Source organism: Silene latifolia, chromosome Y, assembly GCF_048544455.1.
Source record: "Silene latifolia isolate original U9 population chromosome Y, ASM4854445v1, whole genome shotgun sequence".
Lineage (NCBI taxonomy): Eukaryota > Viridiplantae > Streptophyta > Magnoliopsida > Caryophyllales > Caryophyllaceae > Silene > Silene latifolia.
Genome location: NC_133538.1, coordinates 484,117,127 through 484,132,896, shown reverse-complemented (window position 1 = coordinate 484,132,896; position 15,770 = coordinate 484,117,127). Strand labels below are relative to the sequence as shown.

Below are 15,770 nucleotides of genomic sequence, written 5' to 3'. Positions count from 1 at the left end.
TCTCCAAACTGCTTTGCAATAGGCTAGCTTTGGTACTTCCTGACATTATACATGAAAATCAGGGAGCTTTCATCAAAGGTCGTTCCATTATTGAAAATGTCCTAATTTGTCAGGATATAGTTCACATGTATGCAAGGAAAAGTGCCTCCCCCAAATGTCTGTTTAAAATTGACCTGCAGAAGGCTTATGACACAGTTGAGTGGGATTATGTAGAACAACTGCTATATGGTTTACATTTTCCTGCACATTTTGTCCACCTGGTGATGAGTTGTATCAGGACCCCCTCTTATACCTTGTCCCTCAATGGAAATTTATTTGGCTACTTTAAGGGACAGAGGGGTCTCAGACAGGGTGATCCCATCTCTCCCCTCTTGTTCACTATATGTATGGACTACCTCACTAGGATCATCAAGTTTGCTATTGCTAGATGGCCATTTCATTATCATCCAAGCTGCAAACCCCTCAAGATTACCCACCTGATGTTTGCAGATGATCTGCTTCTATTTTGCAAGGGAGATACTCCTTCTATCATGCTGCTTATGAAAGCTTACACCTCATTTTCTAATGCCTCTGGACTGAGTATGAATAATGCTAAATCTGAGATTTTCTTTAATGGGATGCAAGAGGATATCAAATAAGGTATCAAATCAGTGACTGGTTTTACTGAGGGAGTCATGCCTTTTAGGTACTTAGGGGTGCCTATTCAGACTGGATAGATATCCAAGAAAGACTGCACTTCTCTGACTGAAAAAATGGTCTCAAGGATAAGGGGTTTGGGAGCAAAGAAGTTATCTTATGCTGGTAGGATCACCTTAATCAATTTGGTGCTCAATACTTTGTATAACTATTGGGCTCAAATGTTTATCATACCTCAAAGTGTCATTAAACGTATTGAAGCAATATGTAGGAACTACCTATGGGATGGAAGCCCTGATTTTCATAGGGTTCCTTTGGTAGCATGGGACAAAGTCACTGCTTCAAAAAAGGAGGGTGGACTAGGGATCAAAAAAGCAGACATTTGGAACATTGCCACTGTTGGTAAACTTGTAAACTGGATCCATTCCAAGGCTGATAGATTGTGGATCAAATGGGTCAATGCTATTTACATTAAAGATCAGAATTGGCAGGAATACACTCCTCCTGCTGACAGTACTTGGGTTTGGAAGAGCATCTGCAAAGTGAAAGAGAAGTTCAAGGATGGGTTTGTGAATGGCAGCTGGGAACATCATCCTAAGGGTTGTACAATAAGGAGTGGCTATGATTGGTTGTGTTCTGAACAACCTGCAACAGTCTGGTCACCTGCGGTTTAGAACAATTGGAATGTCCCTAAGCATTCCATAATTACCTGGTTGATGATGCATAATGGGATGAATATCAAGGAAAAATTATTCAAATTTTCCTGATGCGCTGATGATTTATGTATGTTGTGTGAGGCCCAAACTGAGACTGTGAATCATGTGTTTTCTGACTGTATGTACAGCTGCAGAATTAAGGATCAGCTGTCTCAGTGGTTTGGAGTAAATGTCCCTGATACGATGCATCTAGCTACTGTGTATCATAAATCAGTCCATTGGAAAGCTAGAGCTGCTTGTCTTACTGCCTACCATTATCATGTGTGGTATCAAAGAAATAATGCAAGAATCAACAGTTATTTGTTGCGTCCAGAGCTGGTAGCCAGGAAAATTGAGGAAGAAGTTACTAGGAGGATTAAAACTAAGCTTGGAGGAGCCAATGTGAGCATTGATTGGCTTTGCATTCAGTCGAGTTAAAATAGGCTTATTTTTGTCGTAGTGGGGGTTTGAACTATGCTTGTTTGTAACTATTGCATATTTCTTTGATATTTATATATATATATATTAACATTTTTACCAAAAAAAAAACTCTATAGGAGTTTTGATGTTCCATTTTGAACAAATCACGATCTCTTTTAATCGTATTGTAGAGGTTTATATATTTCATCAAGAGTTTTCAGTAACTCAATTGATCAACCATTAACAATTGGTGATCATTTATAAGAGGCTCCTACAAGGAGTTATCCTCAAAGGACTATATCATAATATATTTCTCCTTTCCAACATTATCCATCCAAAATTATATTATGAAACATGTGCATGCATATGATATGAAACTAAGTTCTAAATAACATATCCTAAAATAATCCAATAATAATCTATATAGTAAAACTAAATGCGATGATGAACTTACTATCTATATGCACATGATAATGACTCGATAATGTAAACTATACAGTTTCCTTTTCCAATATTCATAATTTAAATTGACCTCAAGTAAATAATGGGACATCTAGTCCATGAGTTCATTTATAATCATAGATTATATGTCGACAATCAAAATGGACTTAAATTTACGATCCCCATTTATAAAGTTCATAAAATATCGCGCGCAAATGTATGTAGGTTCCATAAATGTATCGATATAATTTCAACATTATCTCTTGATAATATCAGTACTGTTTAAATATATCTGAATCTGAATATGTATGTGGTACCATTATATTCATTTAAGCCATCTATTATCCTTCAGGTATCATGTCACTTCAGCGACACATCAAATATAGCAACTATATGTCATACCAACTGCTTGAACTTGCTATTTCACATTTATTCATTGGAACCATCAATTCATCTTGACTTTCCGTATACTATACTTCATGCGTACTTGTATTATTTTCTGGTAAAACATTTTTTTATATCAAATTCAAAAAACCTCTACTCAATGAATTTAATGTATAACATTTATCTGAACTTCTGGTTCAGTATGGAATCATATTTGTTTTTACCAGCTTTTAACTCACATTTCTCCCCTTAAGGTGGTAAAAACTATAACCAATTTATAGTCCAAAATTTATCATAACACCTTAGATGTAAATTTCTCATATCATCGATGAGAATTTATATGGGCATCTTTGTACAATAACAAAATATTTTTGGAAGAAATGTGTAATGTAGTTGGATTTTTAATGTGCTGATTTACAATGCCCAATTTAAGAGATAAACGATTTTATATAAAAATGAAAATGTGATTTTTAATCACGGGGACTACTCAGAAAAAACATTATGTGATTACACTCAGTATAATGTCAATCCATACACGAACATTTAAGTTCTTTATTGAATATCGAGTAGTGCTTAGATCTCCAACATCATACATACTCAATCTCAATGTAGTATCTTGCCTTTAATAAAATTTCTACATAAGATAATTTCAGCACTTATCTTTTATTGAAGATAAACTCAACCTTTATCAAAACATGTATGGTAAGAACCCGGATGGCTTTAATTTATCACATCTGAATCATTTAATGTCAACTTTCTTAGTTTGCAAAAAATACAAGTCAATCTTTAATGAGAGTTGGATTTATCTCAATAATTTCACTTATCACATGCTATAGTTAAGTTGACTATATTCATCATGCATGCTAATCTTCTAGCAATGCATGTATCAATAAATCTCAAATTAAAATTTTATATTCGGCCAGATAAATGATGTGACATCTGACATAGGACACAATAAGTGTCTCATATATGTAAGCAAGACTCATCAATATTTCAATAGTGAATATATTACTCTTTGAGTATTTTCATTTGACCAACAATTATAATCGTCAACATATACAATGATGACATATGCATGCTTATCACAATGCATGTTTCAAAGTGCTATATAGCATGATAATACATGTAAGTTGATAATTCAACTTATGAATCAATTATTCCCTTCAAGCATCAGAGATGATTCAACAACTTTCAAATTAGTTGTATCTTTCGACCAATTACTTCATAATATATTATATGTTGTTCACATTATCACTCTTGTTTCAAATGTGAAGCAATGTCCACTTCTAGTGGGAATACCAGTGTTTTAAAATAAACACATAAATCATAAAAATATCCATATCCTCATACTTAATCACTTCTTGTGGTATACTTTCATACTTTTATTAGATGAGTAAAACAATGCCATATTATTCTCGGGGAATAATGGCCTATAATCAAATTTATTATGTAATATGTCAATAGGACTACATTACTTATATGAAAGATAAAATAATTTCATCCTCAAAACATGATATCTCATTCGCTTCAGGGAATGTTTTGAATCGGTTTGATATGATTCTGAATTTTTCAAAATTGTCACATAATTTGCAGACATTCATGTATGAATACCGAGTTCATTCTTAATATTGATACTCAAAATAATACTCACTATATGAAATGTGAGAATTTATAAACACTATAAACTTCAAGTCACAGTTTCAATAGCTGCAAACAGTATGAACACCAGGTCATAATTTAGTATATGTAAACTCTATGAACTTTGGTCATAGTATGAATATCAAAATTTCAGCGCGTATATCATTTTTTCTTTTCTCATATCAAACTCTTGCATATACAAGTCTAATATTATCACATGACTTTTCATGAGATATTCGCTTTCATGAGATATTTCGTTTCTTTCAATGAACAAATTTGGCTCAATAAGGCCACGTCATCACTATTAGAGATAAGGCGATTGACATCGGCACAATGGCATCGGTTCTACTAATAACCGATGCCAATTGTTGTTAAAAGTGATATTGGCATCGGTTATGACAAAGGAACCGATGTCAATAGTGTATTTTGAGTAATTGCCATCGGTTGTTGATTTGAACCGATGCCAATCGTATTAGGGTAAAATTTTAGCTGCTGTTAAATGAGGCGTTTCCACAAACACAAATAAAACATAGAAAGCTTAGATCTATACTGAATACTTCATCCTCTCACTTGACAACCTCTCAACACTTGATCCACCACCACAGGTTGTTTTGCTCTTATCCTCACACCCACCACCACAAGCGACATCCATATACCGATATCAACCCTCCCGCATACTCCTATATTCCTCCGTCGCATAGCCTCATCCCATCCCATCCCATGTCGGATTCTATTTCTTCATTCTCGATATAATAGGTATAATCTCCTTTTTGTATAATTCCAATAAATTTTGTTTATGAGTCACTTTTGGAATTTCATTTTATGCTAAATCAACTATATTTAATCATTATATGATATTGTTATTATTATTGTTGTTTCTTTGTTTCTATTTCAAGTATTTGGATTAGATGAATTGCCTGTTAGAGATATTTTTTCCTGAAAATGACCGTGGTTACGGTGTTCCTAGCAGTTTCAATTTAGTACCAATTTTATACTTAATGAGGGTTACTTTCTTAATAAATAATCTTATTTTTCTGCCAAATCGAATAGGTGATGGGGTCGACGAACGGGTTTCCAATTCACATAATTGGAGATGGATATTAGTAGGTAGTAGAAAACCTCTTTGATTGATTAATTTTATCTCACACATTTTTTTAGTGTAGCTGTTGTGGTTGCGTTGTTGTCTCATTATTTATAGTTGTTATTTCGTTGTTCACATATATGACTGATTCCCAAAGGGTTTATAATGCTTTGATGGTGCATGAAAAAAAGAGGTTGCCTTGATTTCACCCTATGCTCATGAAACACTACATACTCTTTTCTAGTTTGTTTTCCTATGTGAAAGCTCTATCTAATCCGAAGTATTGGATTAGATTTAACGAATATTCTGCTTGTTGATGAGTATTTTAATGAAAGTAAACAAATAATTGGGATGGAGGGAGTACTACTCATAACACATTTACTAAAATGAATGAACTCGTAATGATGTTCATTTAGATAGTTGGTAAAGAAGTACTCTGATTGAGTAGCTTTGTTGTTGTTAATTAGTTAGGAGAACTAGTTGTAATAAATGTTTAGTAAAATTGTATATATTTTCATCACACATTTGACTTGAGATATTCTAATTGAGTGTTATCTCATGGATCATTCAGTGGGTTCAATTATGGGGATACTAGTCATGTTACGAGATTATGTCCATGACAGATTTGAATGTACATAGTGTTAAGTTAGATGATGATAAGGCGAATGTAGTAATCCTTGTCTTTTTGATAAATTATCATGGCTCTCGAAGTATTGCGTCAGTTACATGGCTATGAAGATTAATAGGTTGGAGTAGTTCTTGTCTTCTTGATACTTTATCACGGCTGTCCAGTAGTTCGTTAGTTATATGGTTATGAAGATTTGGCGGTACAAGCAGAGTTGTAGTAAGCTTATATATCTTGACAAAAGTCTTTTGTTCTTTTTTATGCAGAATTCTCAGGAACTTCAACAAGCTGATTTCAGACCTGAACAATGCCACCCTGAAGGCATTACATAATTTGATTGAGGCGTATGTATCATTCTTTAATACTGTTTTTGCACCATATTGTGTAGGTCTATTGATTCACTAGATCCTTAAATCTATGCAGAAATTAGAACTAGAAGCTCGAACACAATTCAGATAACTCGTATTTGAAGCGGGTTTAAGCAATGGTTTGATTTACTCTTCCAGTTAAGGTAACAGGATTCCATCAGCCTGGCGATTATTAGTAGAGGTCTGACTGTTTGAGGACCGTTTTGTTTGAACTTTGCAGTAGAGTTTACATGCCTTTTTTTAATCACATGTATTTTCAACTTAACAGATGATATGTTTGTTAGAAGGGAAGGAGAAAATGGATTCTGTCAATTCCATTATATCTTCATTTCTTGACGAGACCCCTTGATTATATAAAGAATGGATTTTCAATCCTTTCCTCCTTTCCTCTGATATCCCTTGATCTCAATAATAATATAGTAATGTGCTTATCTACTAGCATTATTCTGAAAATGCTTGTGTTAGCTAACATGAACTTATTTGGAAGTGTGTCTATGAGAGGTTAAATAATGAAAAGAGAAGGTAATAAGAATGTGGAAATAGGAACCCAATAACAATGCAGTCAAAATTAGTAAAATCGATAAAAGTTGTAAAAATGCTCCTAATGCATTTAGCGCATTGTACTTTTGTGTGAAATTATGGGGATAAGGCTATGTTGACTCAGTTTCTTGGTGCATGCTTTTACTTATTGTTATTAACTGTTGTCTCAATTGAACTGTCTTGGGATACATCTTTTTACTTGGTCTTTCGAAGAATCCTTTTTTCCCTCCTCTAGTATTCTGCTGAGTTTACATGTATGCTTATATCATATGATGCTTCATCTGGTTATTTTATCTACTTTAAGTGTCCCATAGACAGTTCCAAATTTCCAATGAAGATTGTTACATTTGTATTTATAATTGTTATCAATATCAAATTACAGGTTGCTATTTTCGTTGTCTTGGCTATGGTTTTAAGACATAAGCCACTGAGGGAGAATTCCAAGTACCAAGGACAAGATAAGCTACCACGGATCATTTGGATGATATGCCAGGTATATTTTTTTAGCAGTAAATCATATTCAAAGTAGCTTTTGCGAAATTCTTCTTCCTTTTTCTGATTCCATTGAACCAAATTAACATTAGCCCATGTACACTTTAGGTCTCACAAGGAGATTTGGCAGTTGGCTAGTATGTATGCATTGGCTTATAATCTCCTGCCCTTACTCAACAGCAAATCAACTAACAATCCACTTAACATGGATTTGATTTTTACAACTAAATAATGATGAGTGTGCTTACTGTGTCTGAAATGTAGTCTCAAAAGACAACTTAGAGAAGGTATTTTAATTCATCTCTCATTATAAATTATTTTAAGTTGTACTTTCTCTTTCCCAATCATTTGTTTGCCCTTGATTAAAATACTCGTCATAAAAAAATGCAAGAAATTATTTGATAGATGGAGTAGTTTGATATTGTTCTTCTGTATACAGTGTCTCTGGTTTAACAGTTACGATTGAAGAAATGAACAAGGTTGAGGAGCTTCGGGATCTACAGTATATTGTATAAAAAGATAACATGTAGTGAACGAACGATTGTAAAAAAAAGACGTGTATGTGCTTATGTTGTTAGACGTGGTTTTTTAATAGTTGTATTTTATTTGAATTTGTTGGTATCGAAATTGATTTTGCGGGTTGTTAAAATTTGATTGTTTAATTTAAAGAGAGAGATTGCTGATTTTTTAATAGCTTTTATGAAATAAATTTCAAGGTGTGTAATTTATAATTGTGCACTGAATTAAAAAAAAAAAACAAAAATAATGCAGGTATGTTTGTCGAATTTCTATGGCCAATAACTTATTTATTGGCTAGGCACAATTTTTTTTATTGTTGTAATTGATGATTGACATCGGTTCCCAAGTTCCAACCGATGCCAATAATGCAAAAATTGGCATCGGTTTTTGTGGTACAACCGATGCCAATATGTGTAAATTGCCATTGGTTAGAACCGATGCCAATTGAACAACAACCGATGCCAATATGTCAAAAAATGTCATTGGCATCGCCCGCATTGGCATCGGTTAAGAACCGATGCCAATCACTGTTTATAACCGATGCCAATTTCATTAATTGTACTAGTGCATTAAGCTCAATTAAGGCTTCTTTACTTGGCTCATCAAATGCCACATTATTTGGGCTCAATTAAGGCTACAATGTTAGGCTTATCATAACGCCATATTCTCGATCTCTGTTACAGACAGAGTCTTTATGAGATGTCACATTCACTTGAATGCATCAAATTTCATATCTCATTATACTGTTCAACTTCAGGTGAACCAGAATCAAGTCTCAAATAAATTTGCCTTTTATAAAGACCGCTTTAAATTGAACAGCGGCTCATATACTCATAGATGTGGACTTTTGGCCACTTACACTTATACAATATTAATATATTGTACTGATGAGACGGTGTTAAATAATTACACACCTTTTAAAACTTGGAACTTCAGGTCAAAGTCATTACGTGGATATATCTATTCATCTTTATAATATAAATATTTGGAACAACATGTCCAAATTATATGATATTTCTCTTTTGAAAACTTGTTCACCACATTAATGAAACTTCAGGTCCAATAATAATTATATGCATAACTTGGTGATGAATGCTTATGGCCACTTATGCAATATATACACACGGTGAATCACATACAATATATTTATCAAATTCCTTTAAACTCAGACAATTAATTCATTACATTATATGCACATTATTAAGTTCTAAGTAAGACTTACGAATCGAAAATTGACCCTGAAACAAGTGAATCAATCAAGAAGCAATATGCTATGTGTTTACAAAGTAGAACTTGGTCTTATACGTCAATACGTGTTCAATTAATTTTTAAGGAAACTAATGTCCATAGTTTCTAACTTATGTCACGTGGCCATGTTACATCTACCAGGTTCTTAGTGTACTCATCAGATATGATTTGTGCAATTCAAAAACAATTTTTTTAGATTTTTTAAAACACATGGGTTCCTTAAAAATTCAAGCCAAAACCACAAACTTAGACAATATTACCTCAAACAACCACTCATACCCTTGCACCAAATTTGAACACGTGTAAAACAACTTAGGAACAATAGTTGATACTTGTTGCACTTTTATACGGAGTACAATATATTACGATTGGTAATTTTCGGAGATGTTTGTAAATCGATTACAAGACACAAGGGCCATAATTATTGTTTGTGAGGTAGATGTGATTAAACCTTTTAATTTTTTTTTAATCTATCAATGCATAGGTAAATAAGCGCTAATAAGTTATCAGTGATTAAAAATTTGTTTTACGGATTCTATATTTCGTATCATCATGCAATGATTAGATGTTTAGATCATACTTATGTATATTTCAATAAACATAAACAGTGTACATCGAGTATAAAGAAAACGTACCTTGAAAAGCTGAATGTAATAATAGATCTGATATGAACCTCCTGATTATCAGATCTATATAATATATGAACAAATTAGGACAATTAATTTTTCTCGCTCAGTCGGCTAAGACTCGTGCTGATAATGTGTTGTGAAATAAAGACAGAAAGAGATGTAGAGAAAAGTTAGAGAGAATATAGGGAGAGACAGAACTGTATTCTTATTCCATTATGAAAGGTATATATATACAATACAATGGGGAAATGTTTCCATAAGATAATATACTATATAATATTTTAAGATATAGACATCCATATAATAATATTTCTAACAAATAAGATCTTTTTTAATGAGTACAAAAAAAAAATCGGTCCATTTACGAAATCGGACTAATATCAACTTAGGACTAATTTAGTTAAAGAAATAAATCAAAACCATGAATAAAAAAAATAAAATATCATAAAAAAAAAAAAATATATATGGGATTAGGAATTAACAAGCATAAAAAGAGTTTCAAGAAATAAAATCCGAAGTCCAACGACTTAGCTTGAAATACAATTAGAATACGAATTAAATGATTAAATAAGACGAAGCTGAAATAATTAGAAATAACAATAAGTCTTGGAACCAACGAAATATTCGAGACATAAGAGAACTTAAGAATTCAAAGGAATAAAAGAAACTACTCGGGAATAAATTCCAAGTCATACAAATTAAAACGTAATCGGAATAAAATAAGGTTACGAAAACTGATTAGAAAAATTGCGGGTGTTACAGTAGAAAGCTATGTCTTTGGTGTCACAATTTGAGTTGAGGTTGAGATTCGCAATCTATAATACTTAACAAAGGATATGTAAACAAATAAAAGTAAAGCAAAGCAAGCAAAAGGGATTGTAAATAATTGATTAAAGCACTAGAGTGTCATGGGTTCATAAGGGAATCATGGTGAGATCACATAAACAAGTTTCATAGATGCAAGCAATTTATCGTTGTAATGGAATCGGGTTAGTTTATATCTTACAATTCCTATGAAGTTTTGGATGTCGGAGCCGAGTCGGTAGAGACTTTACAACACCTAAAAGTCGACTTAATTCTTCCTATTCACCTATATGCATGGTCTAACAAGCCCTGAGTTGGTTTATGTCTTACAAGTCATGTTGAATGTATAAGAGATTCATGTTAGGTTGTCAATCAAGCATAACAAGTACATAAGTTGAAAATACAACAAGCAAGCATTCATATGAACTTATTAAGTAAAGATCTTCCCCATGATTAACTCTTGTAATCCCCCATTAACGCTAGTTAGGAGACTACTCACTCATGATCATAAAAAACATACTAATAATGGTGTCAATCATATTAACAAGTCTAAACGTGATGAAAGAATAAAACAATAAACAAGGATTAAGTAAAGAGTGGAGAAATTGTACCAACTTAGGATGATTAAATAGAAAGCAAAGAATAATAGGAAAAAACTTGATGAATGATGAAGAGTTGTCAATTCTCCAATAAACCCAAATATTCTTCAAATTACCCAACTAAATCTAAGAACACTTGAATAATTAAGGAAGAATTAAAGTGTGATTGAGATTGAATTGGATGATTGGATTGTATTAATAACTTGGATTAATCTAAGATAACCTTCTAATAAAACTTGATTAAAACTAATAAAGCTTGATTAAAACTTGATGATAATCTCCTATTACAATGGAGTATTTGTGCTAAGTATAAGTATTAGGGTAACTAAGGGCTTAAATGACGATTAAGTCCCTTAAATGAAGATGAACATCTTGCAAGTCCTTCATGAAGATGCCCGACCTGCCTTTGTTGGACGCTCATGCGGAAAGGAAAAACGCCCGTCCTCCTCAAGGGATGCTCGGGCTGAGCTTGAGGACGTCCATCCTTCTCTTCGGGACGCACGGGTCGATCTTGGGACGCCCGTGTCAAGGGTTAGGTTTTATTATTCTTCATTTGGTTGTATCATGAACCGTGGGGATAATTGAGGAGTCTTAGAGGTCCTTCATTATTGCCCAAATACTTGTTTTATTGACTTAGGCCTTTAATATTAGTATCCTCTTTGTTGCTTGGTCTTTATATGCGATCCATTTAACTCCATTTTGCTCCATATAAGCAAGGTTAGAATTCCTCTCCTACCAAGGACACAAAACCTCATAGAATATGCAAAGTAGGAAGCTAAAGATAAGAAACAACCCTAATGCATGCAAGAAAGCATAGGAACGAGGCTAGTTAGGGGACTAAATGTGTGTAAATACGAGTCACATCAAATATTCACAAACCGAATCTTTGCTCGTCCCGAGTAAATAGGTGACTAAAACTATGACCTTTATTTATAACCTTGCCGATGTGAGATAATTAGCTGGTCTCACTCCGCCCCTTCAACTTACAACAAGACATCTATGACGTAAGATGCCTTCTTACAAGGCAAGGTGGGGCTTGCTAAAATTGCGATGCATCCAAACATTTAAACACACAAAAACAAGTAAAATGATGCATCTACAAAGAATAGCCACTTTCGTCATCTAAGTGACGGAAATAATCTACAAGGGAAGCAATTTAAGGGTACACAATCCACCATAGATATTATTTCTCCTAGTTACTAAGTCCAAGTGGAATTAAACAAGTCACCTCCAAGTTGTGTTAAACTAGGTTATTTTCGTCCAGAATTGCTAAATGCTTTTGTGAAGGGCGATCGGATGGGGGTGGAAGGATGATCCATATGACGTTAGTTGCATATAACATGACAAATATCGGATTCTCTACAAGAGTAAAAGCCAAGGATCGTCCCAAGCTCAACAAGGTGGCATAACGAAAATGATTTTTGGGAATGAAGTGCTCAAGTCAATTAGAACAAAAATAGTGGATTTGACTAACATTTAAAACTTGACCTCAAGTGAAATTCCGAATTTCACATTTCAAAACATTGAGATGAGGTTTGTCCCTCATTTGATAGTGCCTTTTGCTTTCGCCAATCGCTTATTAGGTAACCGGTTAACCTCTAGACAATAGCTCTTGGGGTGATAGTCACTTTGTCTTTGGGCGGCCGAATTCACAACCGTATGGGGGCCCAATTCAATGGATCCCGCACCAAAGCACATTGAAGTGGTACTCCTCCATCAAATTTCTCGGCATTTCAATAATTCAAAACATTTGAGATTTCCTTGACAATTAAAACGATCTCACATCACAAAACTTTTGAAATGGGCACCTTCAAACTTATTGATGAAAAATATCTTTGGGTTGCCAAACCACCAAGTCAATCAAGGTCACCTAGATAAGTGGATCAAGTCCATATCACATCATATGTTTGGATAAATAACACACATGGAAACCCTTGACTAGGCCTTAGACCATGGGTGTAACACCCCACGGTAATTGAAGAGGTCCATCGATAGGCTTAAATAATTAGTGCTTAAAGGCATTGAAAGTACTACTCATATCAACAAAGTGCACTTTCTTTTAAGGTCATCCATGCGAAAGAACTCCAAAGTTAAGCGTGCTTGGCTGGGAGTAGTCTAAGGATGGGTGACCTCCTAGGAAGGTTCCCGGGATGCGCATGAGTGAGGACAAAATGCGCTATAAAGGACCCGTCTTGATCTGCGGGCCATGTATACAGCCTGGTGAGCTATTATAAGTAACCGCTCCCGACCCGGTTTGGGCCGGGGTGTTACAATGGGACAAAAGATACTAGTACGACACATCCTAGGGTGTCTTAAGTGTGTTCTAGCAAACAAAGTCACAAGGAAAAAAATCATCTACAAGGGCCTTATATATACTTGTCAAGCTTCCCAAATAAGTCAAAAAAATCTTACTATGCAAACTACATGCCATGATGCAACTAACATATATACAAATCTAATGCATATGCTTTTCTCAACTAATATTCCATATAAACTAAATGCAAATTCATAACAACACGTAGGTTCACACCGCATCAATCAAAATGTAGCCACGTTGTCATTAACATATAAGAAGGAGGAAGGAGATTTGGAAAGATCATATCATGCGGTCTTCTATATCCTTCATGCCTCGAATGTGGCGTAATCATCCCAAAGTGATAAGAGTAACAAACAAAAAAATATATAAAGTTCTATACTACAAAGGAAAGAACATGTTTTTGGTTTTTTAAATTTTTAAATTTTTTATCATTTTTGAAATAAGAGTTAGATGTTAGAATGTTAGATGTTAGAATATCCCATTGAAATAAGGGTTAGATGTTAGAATGTTAGATCTTAGAATTTCCCATCCCCACACTAGTATGGATATTGTCCTTAATGGACAAAACGATAGGAATTATGCAAGTGCAAATGCATGATATTAAATGAAATGCATGATTTTTTACTGATGTGATCAATATTTGAGCATATTTAGTCTCCGAATTAGCCTCGTTCCTATGCTTTTTAGTGCATATTTGGGTCATTTACTATCTTTAGTCCTTTGTTTTTCATATTCTTTAAGGTTTTGTTTCCTTGGTAGGATAGGAGTGCAAACCTTGCATTTTCATGGCAAAATAGAGCTAAATTAATCGAATCTAATGACCAAGCATCAAAGAGAATACAAGACTAGAAGGCCTTTGTACATAATGTAGTAGATGGGCAATGATGAAGAAGATCCTTGCATCTCCGACAAAATCCCGGAGAATTGTTGGAAGAAGAGAAGAAAAGAAGAAATGGCATGCTGGACTAGGATCTGAGCGTCTCACCTATCGGGACGCCCGTCCAGAAGCTCCACAATCCGAGCGTCCAAGCTGCCAGGCCGCTCGTTCAATGCCTACACAATCCGCTCGTCCCGACCTTCTGGACGCTCGGATTGTCCTCGGGATCAACACGTCCTCTTCCTTCTCCATTCGAGATGCGCATATTTTTGAAAGACTAGCTAAAAGGAGACCCTCATCTTTTCTTGAGAGGAGCGATTCCTCAAGGACTTAATCGTCATTTAAGCCCTTAGTAACCCTAATTTGTGCACCTAATCCCCACTATAAATACCCAATTAGTCTAATTAGATTATCATGTTCTTCTTATCAATCTTTAGTGTAGTTTATATTATTCTAATTTCTCTTTAATCTTGTAATCAACTTTTAATCAAGTATTAATAAAAATCTCATTTCCTTAATTTCTCTATTGTTCATCTTTTATTTTGGGTAATTGAAGATTATTTAGGTTTATTGGAAGATTGACAACCTTCCATCAATCATCTAGTACTTCTATTATTCTTTGCATTATTATTTTGGAATCATCATTAGGTATAAATCTCTTAATCCCTTTTTAATTATTGTTAATCATCTTCATTTATTCATCATGTTTTGCTTTGTTAATATGATTGACAACCTTGTTAACATGATAAACTTGATAATGAGTGAGTAGTTTCCTTTACTAGGGTTAATGGGGAATTAGGGGAAACCAACATGGGGGATGATTCATGCTTAATCTAATATGCTCACATAATTTATTTGCTTGCTTATTGTGATCTCAACTTATGCACATGTTAAGTTTGATGAAATGCGAGCCTATGAATCCTTGCATTTTTTACCCATCACTTACCTTTTCAATGAGACTTGTATGACATAAACCAACTCCACTCTCATTAGACCATGAATATAGTTGAGTAGGGAGGATTAAGTCGACTTGTAGGTGTTTTACAATCTAATTGATTCGGCTCCGGGACCCAAACCTTCTTAGGATTGTAAGATATAAACCAACTCGATCCTATCGCAACAATAATTGCTTCCTTATAATTTGAGAATATGTTTGTATGATCAATACCCAAGAATCACATATGAACCCATGACACCCTAGTGCTTTTAATCAATTGTTTACATCTCATTTTAGTCATCTTGCTTGTTTACTTATATTGTTATTTAGTTTAGTGATCTTCTTATCTCAACCCAAATTGTGAAACCCTTAGACACCACTACTTGCAATCGAAAATCTTACATCAATACCTTTTCCTTGAGATCCAACCTTTACTTGCCTCTTTACTAGTGATGTGGAGTGATGTCATCGGGTCACATCCAATCAAACACATTTATAAAACTCAACATACAACTAGTTC

The 15,770-nt window shown here is 34.1% G+C and overlaps 1 long non-coding RNA gene across 4 annotated transcripts; it reads left to right on the top strand.

The window, feature by feature from the left end:
• Nucleotides 1–4,665: 4,665 nt before the first annotated feature.
• On the top strand, nucleotides 4,666–8,003 carry LOC141633581 (uncharacterized). 4 transcript variants are annotated; one of them, XR_012538378.1, is made up of 7 exons: nucleotides 4,709–4,970; nucleotides 5,265–5,321; nucleotides 6,187–6,264; nucleotides 6,344–6,431; nucleotides 7,211–7,321; nucleotides 7,429–7,607; nucleotides 7,760–8,003. It is a non-coding gene; the product is annotated as an uncharacterized LOC141633581 (long non-coding RNA). The 4 variants fall into 4 exon arrangements; XR_012538379.1 differs by having other exon boundaries at nucleotides 4,716–4,970; nucleotides 6,344–6,469; XR_012538381.1 differs by lacking the exon at nucleotides 5,265–5,321 and having other exon boundaries at nucleotides 4,666–4,970; nucleotides 6,344–6,469.
• The last annotated feature ends 7,767 nt before the right edge of the window (nucleotides 8,004–15,770 follow it).